Source organism: Prosopis cineraria, unplaced genomic scaffold (genome assembly GCF_029017545.1).
Source record: "Prosopis cineraria cultivar Desert tree isolate PC_DT_omini unplaced genomic scaffold, ASM2901754v1 PC6, whole genome shotgun sequence".
In the NCBI taxonomy this organism is placed as follows: domain Eukaryota; kingdom Viridiplantae; phylum Streptophyta; class Magnoliopsida; order Fabales; family Fabaceae; genus Prosopis; species Prosopis cineraria.
Genome location: NW_026555337.1, coordinates 20721376 through 20727375, shown reverse-complemented (window position 1 = coordinate 20727375; position 6000 = coordinate 20721376). Strand labels below are relative to the sequence as shown.

Here is a 6000-nt window from a genome sequence, read left to right as displayed (position 1 = left end):
TGGAAGAACATGTCAAACTTCCCATAAATAACAAAGAGAGGCCAGCTCGTATATTTTAATAAAGATCAAGTTCAAGTATTGTTGGAAGACTAATAAAATTACAGTATAAATCCCATTATTCTAATAGAAAATTGCTTGAATGGACACAACTACCCCCTAACTTTGTGTTATAAATTGATGTGGTCGACGCTTGCAGAGATTTACAAACATTCAAACCTAATTATGGCTTTCAAGAGGCAATATCTTATTTTGGTGATTCTCTTTCTTTTTGTGTTGCTTCTTTCTGCTGAAGCAACAGCAAAGAAGGTTGGTGAGTGATTACTTCTTGTCGAATATTTTCTAGTTTATTTGATATTAGCAGAACTTGCACATACTCATCTATATATGTTCTATCTCGAACTTTTCATATGAATCGATGCTATTTAAATTTTATAGAACTAACAATATTATATTTTAAAAGAGAGACTCGATCTGATCAAGGCTAGGAATGCATATGGGTCTTAATTTTGTTTTCTAAGTGGGTTCTTCTGTTTTTCCTTTCTGTTTTTTTTTTTTGCTTTTTTTTTTTTTTTTTTTGCTTTTGCTTGTACTTTTTCGGGTTTTGTGTGCTCATGATATATAGTCTTCGCGCTTTGTGGCCAAACGAAACAGAAAAAACCTGACAAACAAAATATTTATAATTTATAATAGATGGACAAATAAATTGATTTATAAGATATTTAATTAGAAGGAAACAAGATTTGTAGTATTATTATTATTATTATTAATTTTAGGGTGGGGAGAAGGGATGGGATTATTGTTGGTTTCGGTACAGATGAATAAATTAAAATAAAAAGAAATTTATAAATTGATGAGATAAGTATCAGACAAGAAATAAAAGAATGCGGCACCAATGGATATTGAAAAACTCAGTAATCTGGCCTTAATTATTAATTGTCTGCCCTCAATAGGAAATTACTTTCTTTCAAATAGATTAACTCAGTGTTTATATATAAGGAATTGAAGTGAAAAAGGTTGTTTGAATAAAATGATGAAATTGTCTCTTTTCTATACAAAATAAAACCTAACGAGTGTGCAATTTGCCTTAGCTTGTCTCCCTTTTTTGAGAAAGTGACAATTAGGGACCCTCATAAGAATATTAATGACAATTAAAAACATTAATAAGTGCTCTTTAAGTCTAAAGGCATTTATTGGTGAACTTAGGATGTAACATATCAAGACTTTTTTTTTTTTTTACAGAAACGTAGACCAAATAGAATTTATGATATGCTCATCTGGCTTCTCGTTGAATCACATGATGACCTTACAAATTAACTGCAGATCAAACTCAAAGATCCCATTTCTTGGTTATAAATTCAAAAGCAGAAACAGAATCTGAATGAGTTCACTTGACACGCACACAGATAAGTAAAATGGGCATAGGGATGAAGAGATTAGATATGCAATGCCCAATTTCTCTTAAAACTGTTTGGGTGGGGTAAGTTAATATTTCATAGGGCTAATGAGATTAATTTACCAAAAAGAAAAAGAAAATAAAAAGAAAATTTTTTGGGGGCGGATTGCGTAAAATAGTCGACACAATATTTGTTCCATCTCGTAGAAAAATTAGAGTGAAATTCTCTCTCGAACAATTTATTCTCGTTGACATTCATTGGAAACATCTGACTATATCATGAAATAAAAAGCACCAATGCTTCTCAAATTTTATTTTCTATATATATATATATATATATTGACACACATACAAACAATGCTATTATTAGCATATTGATTGATTCAATTCTCTTTTTGATTATCAAAAATGAAGAAAAATAATAGTTGAATTCTTGTTTTTCTATAGATTCACAAGAGAGAAGGATACTCGCCACCCAAGTATCAAGCAATCGATGTTTGAAAAGAGTGACATCACGTTATAAACCTCGTTGCCACAATTATTAGCAATAATAATAATAATAATAATAATAATAATAATAATAATAATGTAATGCTTCTGATCTATTTGTAAACTCATTGTCTAAATAGTTATTTAGTTATTTTGTGTATTGTAATGTTATTACAAACCCAAGGGCTCCACAAGAATTATGTAATGTTCAAATATTTATAAATATTTATGGATTTACATTACTTAATAAGCTCAGACAGATCAATCTTTATGATTTTGTGTGGACCATTATAGTCGGACTACACAAGTGAGCCCAATGGATAAAAGCCTAACCTACAACTTTGTAACCATTAGTTATTCTCTATTTTTCAATTGACTGAGTCAAAGATAATATGAGATTAATTAATTTATTTATTTATAAAGTTTACTGATTTGATCCATATAAGTCGATCAGTCAATAATTAAAATACATAATACTTTTCACTCTCCATTATCTCTAAACTCTTTGCAAACTACTGGGGTCCAGTGGGTTGTTAGTTTGCCAATTCTCAAGGTAAACGAGGAGTGACAATCAAACATATATTTTTCATGTACACATGTTACTTTACTTAATCTTAGTTGTAATATTTTTGAAGAGTTCTTTAATTATTTACGAAGCACCCATACTTTAAAATAAAAATATAAACGTGCCCGGGTTCAATACACGTCTGATACGGTTAGTTACTGATACACATCAATATTCTACTATTTTTATTGTCATATTTTTTTCATTAAAAATATTTATATGACTTAAAAAATTAAAAAAGTAATATTTTAACAGGTAAATGAGCAAATTACCCCTTGAATTTTAGGTCCAAAAGCATATAGTCCTTGAACTCATTTACTGTGCCAATTTTCTCTCAACCTTTAAAAAAATGTGCAATCTGACCTATGTTATTAACAAAAGTTAACTTTAATAGTTAGTTAACTAAAAATAACAAAAAAGGCATAAAAAATGACAGAGAAAAGGTTGGATCCTCTTTTGTAATTTTTTGATCCTTTTCTATAATTTTTGAGGTCATTTTCTGATCAACTAATTATCAAAGTTAACTTTTATTAACGGCATGAGTTAGATTGCAATGTTTTCAAAAGGTGAGAGAACAATTTGTACATAAACAAGTTTAGGATCATTGGTGCTGATATACACTATTTGAATTTGGTTATAAATATATTTATATTACTTTACAAATTCTTTTATAAGATCATACTTTATTACTTCACTCTCTGCTTGCAGGTTTCTCTTCGTTTTTAAAATTCAATTAAAACATTATACTATGAACATTAAAATAGTCGTTATAAATTGACTCCGTCAAATATAAAATATCCCGATCTAACCTGGAAGATTTGGACATAAATAGGAAATCCGTAGGCTTATAAGAAGAAATTTAACTTAAATAAGTTAAAATGTTATTTTTAAATTTAAAATTTTTAAAGTTATACATCTTATGAAGTATTTAAGATAGTTATCCCATATCTAATAAGATTTTCTAGTACTCCAACAAACCCTTAAAATAATGTATTTTAAATTATATATAAATATAAAGATATTTAATAAGATCTCATGGTTCAAGAAAATGCCTAACAAAAAATGAAAGAGAAACATCTTAGTTCCTGTTTATAAAAATAAAGAGGATATTTAAAATTGTGCCAATTACAGAGGAATTAAAATTATAAGTCATACTTTTATTGTATGAAAAAGTGATTGAGCACAGGACATATCTTCGCCTTTTCATACATGTGAGTGATATTAATTACTTCTTGTTGAATCTCTTGTAGCTTATTTAATATTAACAAAACATGCACATACTCATCTATTTTCTATCTCAAACTTGTCATAAGAATCTATGCTATTTAAATTTTACAGAACTAACAATAGTGTAATTCAAACTTATAAAAGAGACCCGATCTGACGAAGGCTAGGAACACACATGGGTCTTAGTTTTGTTTTCTATCTGGGTTCTTCTATTTTTCCTTTCTGGGTTTCTTTTTTTTTTTTACTTGTACTATTTCTTTTTTAAGAAGTATAATACATGTTTTGATTTGAAATTTCTTGAGCCAGTAAATGCATACTTAAATCAATTAGTTTAACACAGAAATTTCTAGCTTAAAAATATTATATCTATCAAATCAAATGCTATGATGTATCCAAGCTTATGTAAATGGTTTTCATTCTTTTTAAGCTTATTTTGAATCATCCTTATCTTTATCTTTATATTCTTCATTAATATTGAGCGCAGCATGCTAGGGATGGCTTCAATTCTTTCTATTCATACTCACTCTCATTTGTACTTTGGATAATCTTCAAACATGAATAAAATGGTTAGTCCAAGTATCAATACACTTGAGAAGTCTTATATTTAGTAAATATCCAAGTGATGAAAATAATACTTTGAGCACTCTTGGATATTCAATCATTTTAGAAAAAAAAAATTATGATAATATAAAATAACTTCTATACACATAAAATTATTTTTCCAATCTTATATAATATAGAATTATATAGATAAAAAATACTTTAAGGTGCTTGTTCTTTAGTTATAATTAACTACTAATTAACTACTATATTTATAAAAATAATTAGACATAATTATAGTGAATTTCTTTAATATTTTGTCATTATCAAAACTTATATAAATCATAATATCACAAGCCATTATATATATTCAACAAATGTCACAAGCCAATATATTTGGACTGGGCCGTTACTCGCTTGGGTGTCTTTCAAGCCGATTTCCATTTAATCGGTCGAAGAGAACATGATTTTTGCTAATAAATTTTTGAGCTGATTTTTAGCAAATGAAAAATAAATCAAATTGAAAAAAATTACATATAGGTCTCATGGTGTATATTTATTTACAAGTAAGTCTTATAAAATTCAGAAACCACAACTAGGTCCCTTGGGACCTAAATGTAATTTGAAATTGAGATAAAAAAGATAATAATACCCTTATTAAACATATACTGTACATTACATCAGTAAAATAATTTATAGGCTTAATTTGCAATTTGGACCCTAATTATAGGTCCAAAGGTGGTTTGAACTATAAACTTTAAAAAAAATTTTGGTTTCAAATAATGTAAGCAGCCTACACTTCTTGAGGATCGTTGAGAGGCTCTTTATTGAATTGACTAAAATATCTTTTGAGAATATCTTCCTTTTTGATGTAAATATTTAATTATGTGATATTTCTGAGATTATGTTTTAGATGATCCACAATAACTATAGATAGGATACTAATATGTAATTTATATTGTCTGGCTCTGTGACAAAGCAAAGCTTCGTATTTTTGATTTGGTTTTGTAGAGGATTATTGTAGAGATTTTTGGGAGGTCTCAATTGCAGGGGAGGTTTTATCGAAATTTCTACAGAATTATTGAAACTTTTATTATAATGATTTTTATTCAATATGTCATAATTTTTAGTACAAATTCAACTGTTTTAAAAATAGAAAGATTTTTTAATTTAAGGCTTAAGAGATGTGTAATAGGATCCACATCCCATGCCGGTCATTTTTTATTTTTGGGGCATGACATATATAATTATAAATCATAGTTAAACCAAAGAATCGGTCAATGCTTTCCGACTAAAACACCCCATTATATTAAAGAAAAGAAAAATAGTTGAATAGCCAAAACTATCCTCCCATTATTTTTATATAAATTTTTATGTGTTAGCGTCACGAGTAAGACGCATCACTTATCATCAAACCTAATAATGGGGTTTCCAGTTCCACCTCTTATTGAATCATCTCAGTAATAAATTCGGGTTAACGTAAGTACTAGAAACTGTAGTCTTTTAAATAAGCTGATTGGTATTGGCTTCTTAGTTTTATATAATCAAATCTTAATTAGTAAATTCTCCATTGCCAAATCATATAACATGCATCTCATTCTTCAAGCTCTATAATATTTGCATGGAAGAACATGTCAAACTTCCCTGAAATTACAAAGAGGGGCCAGTTAGTATATTTTGGAAGACTAATTAAAATTACGGTGCAAAACCCATTATTCTTATAGAAAAATGCTTGAACGGACACAACTGCCCCTAACTTTGTGTTATAAATTGATGCGATCGACGC

General features: G+C 28.2%; 1 long non-coding RNA gene across 1 annotated transcript; it reads left to right on the top strand.

Moving 5' to 3' along the window:
• The first annotated feature begins 215 nt into the window (after window positions 1–215).
• On the top strand, window positions 216–2107 carry LOC129312980 (uncharacterized). The gene is made up of 2 exons (XR_008593806.1): window positions 216–306; window positions 1841–2107. It is a non-coding gene; the product is annotated as an uncharacterized LOC129312980 (long non-coding RNA).
• The last annotated feature ends 3893 nt before the right edge of the window (window positions 2108–6000 follow it).